Below are 14477 nucleotides of genomic sequence, written 5' to 3'. Positions count from 1 at the left end.
GTGGGCAGCACACATTTCAAAAGAAATGAATGAGGCATATGAAACCATAACAAAAAAAATCAAATCTTTCAAACCGGGAGCTCGCAGTGGTCAACCTAACTGGAACAAGAAAGGGAAAAGAAAGAAGAGAGATCAGCGGGGTCAGAGAGGAATGAAAAGGGGGAAATGGCATTTAGAGGAAAAAGGTGGGGAAATAAAAGGAGACGGGTGAACAAAAAGGACAATTTCCCAAATGTCAGGAGCATTTGAATGGTCACCTTTGGATACTGTAAATCACTGGGTTTATTCAGCTACTGAAGGTGAAGCTTCAGAACAGGAAGTTGCTTTTGTAACTCGCCTAGAGAAACCAGTACTGACTAAATTGCAGTGCTTATGCTGCTCAATATTCAGGGAAGTCATGGGTATTTCTATCTATCTATCTATCTATCTATCTATCTATCTATCTATCTATCTATCTATATCTATCTATCTATCTATCTATCTATATATCTATATGTGTTTGTGTGGGCACACTGGGAAAGGAGCACTCTCCTGATAAGAGTCAAGCAGCTGCATCTCACAAGGTGACCGCTGCACTTTCAATATGCCGTATAAAGGAGACATCATCTGCCCATGGCAGCATATTTTGCACTTGCCAATCTTCATCTAAGTTTCCTAATAAGAAACAAACATTTCTGGACTGTCAGTATGTAGTGAAGGGCACCAAATGAGCTGATGCTGTGATTGTTACCAGCCTCATTACATTACATTCATTTAGGAAATGCTTTTGCTAACGCTAATGCTACTGCCACACAAGAGCATTAATATTAGAAGACTCTTCTGTAAAACCAGTTTTCTTGTGTAGCAACAAAAAGGCTCAATATTTACCACCATTCCCCACCCACATGGCACACTTGGCAGTGCTTTGCATCCTGCAACCTTCATTCACAAAGTCAGCACCAATGGTCAACAATAACACTGATCTCTGCAGATCAACTGCACTCATTTTGAGACACTGAATGAATCTTACTTTTTGCCCCGTTAATCCATTCATGTTGTATTGCTGTGACCCACCCGGAGTATCCAGTGCTAATTCTCTCTGAGACACAGACATGCACTTCCAAATGGAGGAAAGTAGCCCTAATTACAGCTGATGCTCTCATTTAATCTTTCTTTCTGTCTTTCTCTGATTCTCTCCCACTCATCCTCTCTCTCTCCCTCTCTCTCAACCACAGGCAGGAAGCTGCCACGAATCACTTGCAGCTTTATCGGTGGATAAGTGGCTGTTCAAATATGGAGCTATTCAGACAACTCATTTCAATGCACACAGGTGCTCCTTTCACCACCGCCTGGTTTCTCCGACTCACATGCAACTGTACACAAGCTCCCACCCATACACACACACGTACACACACGGACATACAGTGCACACAGTTACACACAGAACACCTGCTAGGGTCAGTAACACTTGGCAATGCCTCTGATGTCACACAGATGTTTGGCTGACATCTGGGTTAGAAGAGGAGCAGAGGAAGGCCGAGGAGCTGCTTGTTTTCTCCAATATCTCCATTTTTAAACTGCTAAAAACTCATTAGGTTATTTGGTTACTTAAAAGACCATAACTGTGGTTTGGATCTATCAACCAATCCGCTACAAGTTGCAAATACTCTCTGTTAACCATCATTCAAAGCTTGTTATCAACATCTAAGTGCTTTTGTTTGATTTCATTTCCATTTAGTTTTGTGTGTTATGAATGTTATTTCTTCGTCATTTTTCTTAAATGTGTTATTATTATTATCTTGTCAAGTTATACTGTCATGATGTGCATTTGATTGGTGCTCTGACAGCACTCTGACAACACAAACTCAAGAGTAGGCTGTCAAAATTCATTGCATTTTGTTACTGGAGAATCAATCTTAACTCAATACAAACAAGACATTGTGCATATTTTATATATATTTATATTTTTCATTCTTACATGAAAAGAGTTGCTAAAATCCCTGAATTCTCTGATGTTGGAGCATCTTTGAATGCACCAAGTAGCATGTTTAGAACAACATGCAAACATGCAATGCTATCAGTGGTGACATATGGTGAATGTGTTTGCAAACAGCTGCTTATTAACACATCCAGCAGACATGTAGCAACATTAGCATTCATTTGAAGTCCTGTTTCGGGCCACCTGATGAACATAACCTCAATATTCACTCCCCCTTTAGCTCTGTTTTGGTCTTCACCGACTCATGTGGGAAATACAGTATCTGGCTCTTTAGCTGTCTCAGTTGTGGGACGTAAACCTAAAACAATTAGTTGAAAAGATGCTAAAAAAGCATGTGATAATTATGAGTGACATCACTTACATTACATGTAGTTATTTTTTTTTCCTTTTTTTTTGATATATACAAATTTTGATTAGTGCAACTTTAATTGTCTGCAATTAGTTAAAACACAAATCTAAAAACAATGGTACAAGGAGAATATCCAATGTACATTCCAAAGCATCGGACACACTTGCACCACTATAGTACCACGCTGCTGCATCTAGCTTATTTATCTGTTTATTACTTTTATTAAAACATAAAACCCAGCAGAGGCTATGTTTATGACTCCAGCTGTTTCCTGGAGTGTGATTAACATGCTCAGTAGCCTTTACCTCCGCTCCTCCTCCTTCTAACTCCGGTCACCAGGCGCTGCTGCTCACAGAGGTCACATCCTATTCATCCCAGCAGTGATAATTACGACATTGTTATGGAGAGATGAGTGGCCCTTTTGACCCGAGAGTCCCCTTGACTCAGACACATGGGGTGGAGGGACGGCAACGTGAGAGGAATTCATTGAGAATGATGACTGGAGCCCTTTGGACTGAAAGACACACTAAGGCTGACACACACACACACACACACACACACACACACACACACACACAGTACAGTACGGAGAGTACACATCTTTCATAAATCAAGCCACCAAGGAGCATCTCTGTGCAGAACAGTGAGCAGTATGTGTTCTTTTTTTTTTTTTTTGGAGGGCCCCTCTATGTCTGGGACGGGATGGAGAAGTCGGCTCTGGCTGTTAGAGCGCCCCGGGCCGAGTCTGTGTAGGGGACTCAGAAGGGGGATTAGTGGGGATTTAGAGAGCAGTAATTACCCTTGCCCGTGGAGGGTCTGGTAATTAAATTACCTTAGCAACCCCGTTACCGCCCAGCCACACGGAGCATCCAAGGTCAGCCAGAGTGAAATTTCACAATATGCAAAAGTTGTTTTTGCATTGTCATCGGAAAACATCCCCTTCTGTCAGACACTTTTTTAGCATATAAATTGAAAGTGTGAGAGGGGACGACATGCATTATACATCATGTTCAATGTAAATATGTTTTTCTATATGTTTTCTGTATGTTAAAGAAAGCATCATTAGAAAACATAATGCTTTTGTGCAGTTCTCACACAAACAGAAAATGATTGAGCTGTGTGTGTGTTTGGGGAGAAGCCATACGTTATGTTATGAGTATAAGTTAACCCTATCACAGCAGCTTTTTTTAAAGCACTGTAGTTTTCAAGTGGTTTGATATTATGGAAATGACTTTTTCTGACATGAATCTATGTGGGACTGCCATCGGGGATCAGCTGTAAGGCTAACTTCCTCTTTGTTTTATGGATAGTTGTGACACAGAGAGTAGATTAGTGGTTAAGTGAGAAATGAGCTGAGGTTAAAGACCAGTGGATTTGGAGAAAGAGAAAAGAGACAGATAGAAAGAGAGAGAAAGAGGGAGAGACAGAAAGAGGGAGAGAGAGAGAGAGAGAGAGAGATGCGTGGGAGTGGCAGCAGCTCCCACACAGGCAGGAAAGTCACGATCAAACACTGAACAGCACTCGCTCCTCTGCTCAGACTGACATATAAACACGCCAGAAATGCAATCTCACTCTCACTGCATGTATGTGCTCCGAGTTCCTCACTCTAGCAACATCCACAAATGCACATCATCCACTTTAAGTGCCGTTCACCTTTGCAACAAATTCATCCCAATGCCAGTGGAGCTTAGGGTCTGTCAGCAAATTTTATTTTAATTCCTTATCCCCTGACTTGCCCCAAGTGTCACCCAACATGAAGCAGCTTCTTCATGACATCTATAGGTGCATAAGCTGCAGCGGCCTGATAACACTCCAAACCCACATACTGTACATGCTGCACAAGCATCCGTGCAAACACAGATGCACAGTGACATATGGACTTCGACACGTGAGCACATGCACGCGCTCGACCACAGACCAACAATCGCCACCAGGAAGGGAGGAATCACGGAAATGCATTACCGAGTAATTAACTGCTCGCCATTCAACTACAATTACAAGAAATGAATAGGCTTTTCTTGCTTTAAATTCTGATCACACACACACACACACACACACACACACACACACACACACACACCTACACACACACACACACACTCACATTATTCAGGGCTACTTTAAATCACTCAAGCTTTACGATGAAGGCACCCAACCTCACCCTTATCTAAACGCCCACTGCTGTATTGGTGAATCTTATGACAGTCTACCAAAATAATGATCCTATTCCACTGCCAAGTAAAGACCATAGATCATGGTGTGTGAAGTAATTCAGTTAGTCAGGCCTCTGATCGGTCCTCTGAGGGTGGTGTTGATGTAGTTCATTCTGTGACACTTAAACCTTTTATTTTAAACATTTAACGAGGCAAACAAAAACTAATCACTGGCAATTTTTTTTATCATGTTTTTATTCCTAACAATTAAAGTAAACACAATAAATGATCATTTTAGAAAATCTGTTTACCTCGTCATAATTAACTTATTATTAATACCAACACACTTAAGCAGGCCATTAGTGCAAAGACAGAATTTGTAGATTACTAACGGATTTAAATAGCATTAACAAATGAAAGAAGAAAGCTCCGCAGAGTCATCAGTGTAATACTCATCTCCACAGTGATGTTTAGATGTAAACAAAAGGTGATTATTTACTTTTAATAGATTCTTGGTTACATTCCTGAATCCAGAATTTTAAATAATCCAGAAGTTTCAATAAACAAGCGCCTAAACTCATCTGTCGTTCAAAGGGTGTCATGCTGTTAATCAGTTCATTGGATTAAGTGCTGCTTTTAGCTTTTCTTGAAGGAAAACACTTTAGTAACAGATTTTCATAATGCATAAGTCAAGATTAAGTGTTAACACTCTTAATAAAGATTAGACTGGAGTAGGGCAACTAAGTATCTTCTGTAATGATTGCTCACTTCATAAATCATTTAAAATGACACACAGAAAATGTCCTTCACAAGTTCTCAAAGCCAAAGGTGACATCTTCAGATAAGCTTGTTTCATCCAACCGGCCGTCCAATAACTAAAGATATTAAATGAAGAATTATATGACAAAAAAAAAGCATCAAATATTCACGTGCGAGAAGCTGGAGCCAGCAGGTTTCTCAAACTGTTTTCAGAACTGTTGCTACTTGAGCTCTAGGTGAAAACAAAAATGTGATAGTTGGAAGTTGAGTATGGTGGCTTCTCATCCTCTTCTCACATACAGTGGTACGGCAGCTTTGAACCAGGAAAGAATAACCGGTCTAGACTCTCAGGCTAGGCTGATTTTTTTTTACATCTATAGCCTCTCAGTATTATGTCTCTCTCTCTTTCTCTCTCTCTCCTTATACTCCAACTGGCTGTCAGTCTACACAGGAAGTCAGTCTTTGTGAGAAACTTTATGAGGAATGAATCCTGACAAAGGTTCTCTGGGTGGATGTGTACTCTGTGTGCGTGCTGATGAAAGCAGTCTGGCGAGATCGGTGCCGCGCTGTTCACAACAGACAGTACAGTACATGGTAGCATGTTCGCTCATTAGGCAGGATCGACTCTGTCTGTCAAGCCCCTGTGTTTAGGGGAGGGAAAGCATCCAGCCATATGTTTCTTGGGACTGCGTAGGATGATTGATGCCCTTATTGTACATCAGGTGTTAAAAATACCAATCACCCAAGGGTTTCTTTCTGTCTTTCTTCATTCTATTTATTTAATTTTTTTTCCCTTTTCTTTTCCACTTCCTGGAAGGAAGCGCGGGAAAGCCGGGAGGTTTGGCAGCTCTCCAGAAGCCAGTCGATCAACACACATCACATAACGGTGCCATTACCTTCCACTGCAGCCCACCGGAACATGTAAAGGACATGAGCAGCTGGAGCCAGATACCCTCTATAGCACCTGACGGGTGTGATGCTATCGTCTTGGCAGAATTAGGCCGCCTCGCAGAGCAATAATTACAACAAGAGATCTTAATCTCAAGCGTGAGAATGAAAGCAAAAGTGTGTGTGTGTGTGTGTGTGTGTGTGTGTGTGTGTGGGGGGCCCTCTCTCATTAAAAATTTGTCCGTCACATAGCCTCTCCGAAGTCACACCCCACCTACCAACGATCCCACCCCCTATTCTCAGCCCCTCAGAAGTCACCTTGACAGTGCCCTTCACGGCCCTCCATCACTAGACGGCTCGCGTGTGACAGTCTTGTTTATTCGCTGCTGAATCACTGAAAGCTGTTTAAAGATGCATCAAAACACATCATTTCTGTCTTTCATGAGGAAACAAAAATATTTTTTGGTATTACAGCGGACCTCGTTAATTATACTTTCCCTTCAATCTTAAGAGGGAAGAAAAACAGGAAGTAATCACATCAAAAAATAAAATAAAATCCAGCTAAAATTACAACAGTTGACTGGCACAACATTTTTTCAACAACATGGATCCATCTTAATCAAAACACACAAGATGATTCGCACTAGAATTATTTTGCTAATTACACACGTACCGTACAGACAAGAAACTCATGTGATTAAAATGACACATGGTTTCAACAAACATGAAAATCTCCAGTAAAAACAAGCCCTGTGCAGTGGAGGCTCAAGCTGCAGTGAAAGACGGGGGTAAAGGTTGGATGTAGCATCTTCATTTAGCTGGTGTCATGGAGTTTGCTGGACTCTAATGCACTTTTGTGAGCTCTCAACCTTCATTCATTCTCGGGCTAAACAACAAGCCTGAAAGTGGAGTAAGTTATAAAGAGGTGTGATCCTAATGGACGCTGGTGAACTGCATTGTTTTGGCAAATAAAAATTGGAGCCTTGCTCAGGAGTACAGAAACAGGAAGTGGAGATACTCTCTTTCCAGTTCGCGCTCCACACTTTACCTCCCTCTCTCCCGTCCTCCGTCTCTCTGTGGAACGGTGCTCTGCCACTTTGGATGTGTCATGGGCAATAAGGATGAAAAATTGAACTGCTCTTTGGGTCCCCAGTTGGCATGCCGGCTTCGTCCTCCACCTTCACAAGCCTGGAGGAGCCCGAGCTACGACGCTCACAAAACAAAATGGGATTTAACAAGGCCAGAATCACTCACAATGCCTCAGTAAATAGCCACTGAACCCTGCCTGAACCAGCGTCGGCGGTTGAATACGGACTTTAACATAGAAGTGTGGAGTGAGAGGATGCCGTTTGACAGCACAGGGAGGATTGCAGAGGTTTAAAGCCATGATAAAATACAAGCCAAGCAACCAGGTTGTATCAAAACTAATATGCCAGCGTCAGCATGGATGAAGTCTCTGCTCCGCCACAGTGGAAAATATGATCTCTAGTAACTCTAATCTCTGTCAATGCACCGTTTCAGCTAAAGCCAAACCTAATGCTTTTTTCTTTTTTTTTCTTTATTGGATTTCCGCTTTTTGAGTCAGACTCTTGAGGATGATCGGTGACATGTAAAGTCTGCGATTTCTTTTACATTGTAAATACACCAAATGTAGCAGAATATGAATGCTGAGCGTTGCACAGTAACTTCAAAGTAAAGTACATCACACGGTCGGTTGTCGATCCAGTAAACTTTGGTTGGTATCGATCACAATTATCGCTCTACAAACTTCTGTTGTTTAAATTAATAAAACTGTAATTAAATATTAACAATCCTGTTACAATTTAGTCACTTTAACTGAATTTCAGGTCTACTATTATCTTTGTCTATTTCATTTCATTTCAATTATTTTGTTCTGTCTAACTTGTTTTTATCCTGGTTTTTATTTCTTGTTGTTTTTTAATGTCATTTTCATTCATTTCTTGTTCTGTGTAAAGCACTTTGAATTACCTCAGTGTTTGAAATGTGTTTTATTAATAAGGCTTTGTTCTGTTGTAATGCATAAAACAGAAAAGTGCTAATTGCACTGAGCATTAATGTGATCATTTCACGCAGGATTTTTCATCCACATTTTCCAAATTGTCATATGCTGTACACTGTTACCAGAGGAATTCCCATTAATATCGTTGATGTTAATTTTAGCCACATTACCCAGCCCTTGCATTTTGGGATTTTAGATTGGGAAGAATTATTTCTATCACAGATAAAGCCAAGTAGATATATTCAAATGTCTGTCTACTGTCATGAAAGGAAACTAGAGAATATGCACATCTCAGAATCAGATTAATGATCTGTCAGTCGGCAAATCAGTTAAATGACTAATATTACAGCTCTACGAAAATACATTTACACTCATATCAGCTTTGAAGTCACAGCACAAGTATAATAGACAGGATTCATGTAATTTAAGGCATCTAGGATGGCTTCTAGTACGACTTAAGGTTTGATTGCTACTGGCCTTTTTCATTTGCTTGGACTCTTAATTGGCTATAATTTAGTACAACGTGTTATATGATGATGAATACGATTTTAATTTAGAGAAAAGTTTCACTGTTACTAACAAATCAAACATTAATACGACCAGTTACATTTCTATTGGCCGTAAAAGCAGCATTAAGAGAAGTTCCAACTAGGACTTTAACACATTTCCATATCAATATTCATGTGGGCATGTGTTGATATGAAACAACAAAGTCCCAAGTCTCATTCTGTACTTAGTATTCAGCATGAGAAAGAGTTACCAGCAGATTCCCAGACAACACATGATTCATCCCGTTTTTCTTCTTCTCCTCCTGATAACGTAGCTGGTACGATGACAGGTGGATGTACTGTATAGTCGGGCTTGTGATGCTATTCCCCTCTGAGATAAGGTAAAATCTACATGACATTATTCAGACCATATGTCCTGTACCCATAAGCAATGTATTGTCACAGCGTGAAGACGAGCGGATGGCTGCGCTTGCCGGGGAAACAAACTGCACGACTGACAGCTCGGCGGTTTTTCCGGACCCTGCATCTACACAGTGGGTGCATCCATAAATTGGTCCTCCAAGCAGTGTCCTCCAGGGTTAACGCAGACTTGCACATTTTTTATTCATATTTTCACAGTGTCAGCTTCCCTGTGAGTTTGTAGTACACTTTGGGTTTGAGCTGAGTATGTTCCAATAAAATAAGCTTTAATTAAACCAGTAAATATGCAGCTAAGCAGCTTCAGTAATTCCACACAGAGTAAATAACTCTTTTTCGAACATATGCTGTTCCATTTTCATCCAAGTAGAAAAGTTAGGACACATCATCTCCCATAATCATCTACCATCTGTAAAATATATCCTGATAATATATAATATTCTAATGAACCCAGAAAGCTGCCATTTTAATCATGTTCTATTTAGAAGTGTACCCAGCAAGATGTAGGATGGTAAGGCTGTTTATAGCAAACATGCTAAGGGTTTAAATGAGGTTTAAATGAAACTTCACTGACATCCATGGAGAAAACCAGCAGGTTACATCAAGAAATTGGAGAAAACTTCAAAGGAAAATAAAGAAATAAATATGGACATAAGATAACAAAATCCTAAAACACTGGTACGGATTGGACCCCTGAGATTTGGAAACTCTGTAGTAGAAAAAAAAGAAAAGGAAACCCTGCATTTGTTCTGCTGTCGGCCACTTGACGCTGACCCTGCCACTGCAGACCACAGGCACTACAGTGAAAACAGATGTCTGCTGCTCTGTGTTTCCATTGGTAAAAGGAAGAGAGACTCACCTTTAACTCAACAACGCCTGCCGCGGTGTCTCTTTAAATGCTACCTCCTCGCTCACCGGCAGACGCTCCGATCTAGAGGAGATGAAAACGAAAAAAAAAAAAGAAGACCATGTCTGCATGAATGAATGAGAAACTGTCTGTCGTGTAATTCTTTGTTTGGTATAATGGTAACTAGCTGGTTATAACTTGACAGATTAAAGTAGACAAAGGGTTGTTGGTGAGATGTGTTGTACTGTAAATCCATTTGAAGATCTTTCTGCACTAAAACTATTCTGAAAGAAATGAACAGCAGGTGCACAAGACAAAGACACCAAACCTGCTTTGCAACTGAAATCTCCAAATAATCAACGTGCACAATGGGCTCTAACAACTGTATCCAAAGACTAGATGCAGATAAACAAGCCTACGTCTTCTGCACCTGTTGATTGTTCCATCGGCTCAGTAATCTGCACCTATCAGCTGTGGGGTGGCAAGGTCTCCGTTATCGATGAACTGTTTTCATAGACAATTGGCTGTAGTCAGGGGCCCAGTACTGAGAGCAGCTGGGGATCTAGTCCAGACAGATGCTGAGAGGTGTGGGAAGATTTCCAGGGCAGTACATTTCTCTCACAAGGCTAATAATGTTCTGCAAAGCATAATTGCTTTTAGTGCTGGACCGAATAGTCTATAATTCATCAAAAGCTAGTTGATTGACAGCTTCTTAAATGTGAGCATTTGAAGAAGTTTCTGTTTTATGGTGTTGAAAACTGTGAGCTTTGGGTTGTTGGATGGACAAAATAAGCAATGCAATGTGATTTAAATACTCAAGAATTCAATGATGTATCCAAAAATGATAGATTAAGTGATAAAGTAAATAAGTATGAGTTGTAATAACACTTTATCTTGGGTAAGATCCAAATCAAAATCTGAAGTGCTAAACATGGCTAACACAACAGAAGAGACACAGAAGAGATACAGTTATGTTGTGAATGAAAACACAAATCTGTTTTTTCTTTAAAACTAATTTAGGCTTTAGGCCCTTTGATCCGCTTTGGTTTTACACTCCAGTCTCAATTGAAGCTTGACATTTAAATAAACTACAGCACTGTACACTGTAACTCATCCATTAGTTTGCCTACAGCGTTGATAGTTTGACCTGGAGAAATGGAAAACGTTGATCCTCTGGGGAGCATGAAAGTGTTCAGTAAATAGACTTCTTGTGTATACACAGAAATTTGGGCATGACGGTGGCGTAAGAAAGGTCAGTGGGTCCTCAGAATCAATATGAATCACCCTTTGTGGACTGGAAATGTGCCCATTGGTTTTCAGGATATATTTTCATGGATGTGTCTGTCAATGGTGAATTATGAATGAGAGGTCAGGAGGCTACCAAAGTCAGTATGAATCATCCTATCGAGACTGTGAATACCCACAACAAATTTAATATAAATTCGGCCACTGGTTTGTGAGATATTTTGTTGGAAAGGATGTTGCAAGATAAAAGGTCAAGCAGCTTCCCAAAATTATTATGATTCATCCTCTAGGGACCATGAATACTCATCCAGCTGAACGAATGTCAAGACAATCTAACCATTGGTATAACTCCACCAACGTCCCTGTCCTAAGGCTCAATCACCACTTTGTTCTGTATCTGTGTGAATGTGCTACGAGTGATTCTGATTGCCATTCATTCTGAAAAGTGTATTTATCGTCCGACTGATGCACAGATTAAACGCTGTTACCCCTTACTTGGCAGGAGCAAAAAGGAAAAGTATTTCCAGAGAGCGCATTCATTCACATTTCAATGAAACTGTCATGTCTTATCAGAAAAACTGAATGAAAAGTGAAAAGGCAAATAAATTCCACTTTACACAGCTCTGCGTCACTCAATTTCAGTTACAAACCCACGAGAACCTTTACTGCTTGTGTTTGTGGGTGTTAACATGTACACAGCCCCTCTTCATTTTTCCTAATAGCATCATATATTAGCTGTATCCTGGGTTCATACTGGGGACTGAAGGGCTGCTTGCACCGCATTCACACGTTTTCCAGCTGTTCTCACATGTATGTGAGATGTGTCGCACACAGAGAGTTCAGGCTGTGGTGACAACGAGTCCCGTTACAATCTTGTGCACAAATCGACGACGCGTCACCGCTTGAAATGCGCCGCTAAATATGCATGCATAACAAATAGCATGGTCGGAACACAGTGAGCATGTCATCGTGATATCGGTCACTAGCGGCTGAGTGTTTGCCTTTGTGACTTTCAGCAGCCATCTGCACAAGTTCCTGTTTCCTGCTGTGTTTTCACATTTGCTCCTCCAATCCTTCTGCTCATTGATTCTGACCATAAAATACTGGGACTCACAATAACAATTCTTCTTCTAAATACCTCTCTGGTTGGAGGTATTAGTCCACCTCACTGTTGCTCTCTTATATTTCCCTGGATACATGAGACTATAACTCTCTGCAAAGAATTCAAAGACCCAGATTTATAAAGAATGCACAAATAGTACATTTGGTGACACCTGTCACTGATTCATACCTGCTCAACTGGACATTTAGTCATTAAGGGGCAAGTAAGGACGTGTCAGGATTCATAATGTATAATATCCTCCAATAACGATTTAGATACCTTTGAACAACAATAATACAAAAGTACAAAAACATCAAAACCACTGGTGAGAAAAGATCGAGTCTGACCAAACGTACAGAATGTAGAATGATAATGTGTCTTACTGGTTAGATGTAGCAGCAGAGATAAGGTTTTTATTCTAGTGTTATTTATTTGGGAAACTTACCAACTGGGCTGAAAAAAGCACGACAGATATTTATTACACTCACTACTAACAGTGAGTAAAAAAGCAATAAGCAGGAAGTGGCAGAGCAAAGAGTCAGTAGCAATCCCTGAATGGATAGAAATAGTTCAGAAATTTATGTTATGGAACGACTCTGAAATGATTTCTTTACTGCGCATTATTTGTTTTCTTTCGCTCTCTGGTAGAGCTGGCAGAATGGACTTTAGGTTATAACTGAGTGGAAGCTCCGACCTTTCACAAAGGTTTTCTAGCTTTGTGTGAGTTAGAGTCACGGATCATAAACTCCTCTATGATCTTAAAGGACAATCGTGGACAGAAAATACCTACTGACTTTGATACTGCACTGTAACCCTTTTCTTTTCTTGTCTTTTAAGTATTTTACATTAACCATGATGTTTTCTTTTAGTCGATAGTAGATATTCCACCCAGCTGGCTTCTATCATTAACTCACTTTAAGTAGACTATAAGAATAGAATCTCAAGCAGAGACTAATTTAAAAGATGAAATCCCTGTGAGGAATATGGACCCCAGTCAGATGTTGGCCAATTTCTGAGGCTGCAATCATGCAACCACATCCCATTCCCCAACCCTACCTATCGGTATCACTGGCAGAAATGACATTCATTTCTCCCACAGCAACCCCAGATATGGCAACATAACATACAGCACAATCTCCATGCTCAACAACCTGTGCAGTAGCTTATGTAACGACATGATGAGGAGGGAAAGGACGCAATCTTTAGATCTGAGTGTAGACGGAGAACCGGTCGAGGGGGGGGTGGGTGACACTCGACAGGAGAGATATTACCACCGTAATCTATACTGAGAGGGTGAGCTGTAGAGCAAGCTGACCTTGAAGAGTTTAACCTGCCAATCAAAAGAGTGTTTCTCCTCTCTGACAGGCAGCGAGGCAGAAAGCAAAGCCCCAGATATGTCAGCTGGGTCCAGATGTATAAATGATGTGGAGACCACAAAAAGAATATGTGCACCACTTTCCACACTTGAACTTGGCTGCAATTTAAAAAACGGCAGAATGTGCTTTGTGTTATGTGGATTTTCATGCATGTTTTACAGCAGACTATAGTTTGAAGGCGATGGCTGTGACGCTAAACCTCATGAGCGGGCACTAGTGGTGGTAAAACGCAGCTCCCTCATTCATTTGGATGGAGCCAGTCTGCCAACACATGGAGGGGTGGTGTTGGGTCAAAACAGCGCAGGGTCGTTGCGCAAAAAAAGTTGAACCACGATCAACTTTTGCTGCAATGCAGCACAATCCAGCAAGGTGCTACGTTAAAACCAATCACATACATGCAGAAGCACATTCCTAGCGGATTGCTACGTAACACCACATTTCCTCTGTTACCTCTCGAGCGTCACTACAAAAGTTAAAGTAGTTGCCGCCACTGTGCAGCGTTTTGGCATCTGATAAGCTTCTAAACGCATTAATCAAACTGGACTTCCTGGATCATATTTCATGCCTCACTGGTATCTTAAACAACACCACCAACACAGCTAGTGTGGCTAAAAAACAGCAGCAACTGCCTTGAAATGCAGGGGTACTTAAAAATAATGAGCTGCACGGCTTATCCATTTACCAGCCGTGTAAGAAAATGATACTATGAACCATCATTAAGGCTAAGAGACATCTCTCCTTCCCCTCTCAGTTTGGCTTATTTTGAATATTTTGTGTCTAAAGCAATTTTTTCCATTTCTTCCTGCCAAACGAATATAATTAAAGCGTATATTG

General features: G+C 40.7%; 1 protein-coding gene across 6 annotated transcripts in view; it reads right to left on the bottom strand.

Moving 5' to 3' along the window:
• Positions 1–14477, bottom strand: part of syt1a (synaptotagmin Ia) — a 172147-nt gene that overhangs the window by 82589 nt on the left and 75081 nt on the right. For 4 of the 6 annotated variants that reach the window (XM_056367176.1, XM_056367181.1, XM_056367175.1 and 1 more), the window contains exon 3: positions 9933–10004. The exons of the other annotated variants lie outside the window; for them this stretch is intronic. The gene's annotated coding sequence lies outside the window, so the exon portion shown is untranslated. The remainder of the gene's footprint in view (positions 1–9932; positions 10005–14477) is intronic. 6 annotated transcript variants of the gene reach the window in all.

The sequence above is a fragment of the Seriola aureovittata genome, chromosome 22 (genome assembly GCF_021018895.1).
Source record: "Seriola aureovittata isolate HTS-2021-v1 ecotype China chromosome 22, ASM2101889v1, whole genome shotgun sequence".
Lineage (NCBI taxonomy): Eukaryota > Metazoa > Chordata > Actinopteri > Carangiformes > Carangidae > Seriola > Seriola aureovittata.
The sequence above is the reverse complement of the archived record's forward strand: the minus strand, read 5'-3'. Positions and strand labels throughout refer to the sequence as shown.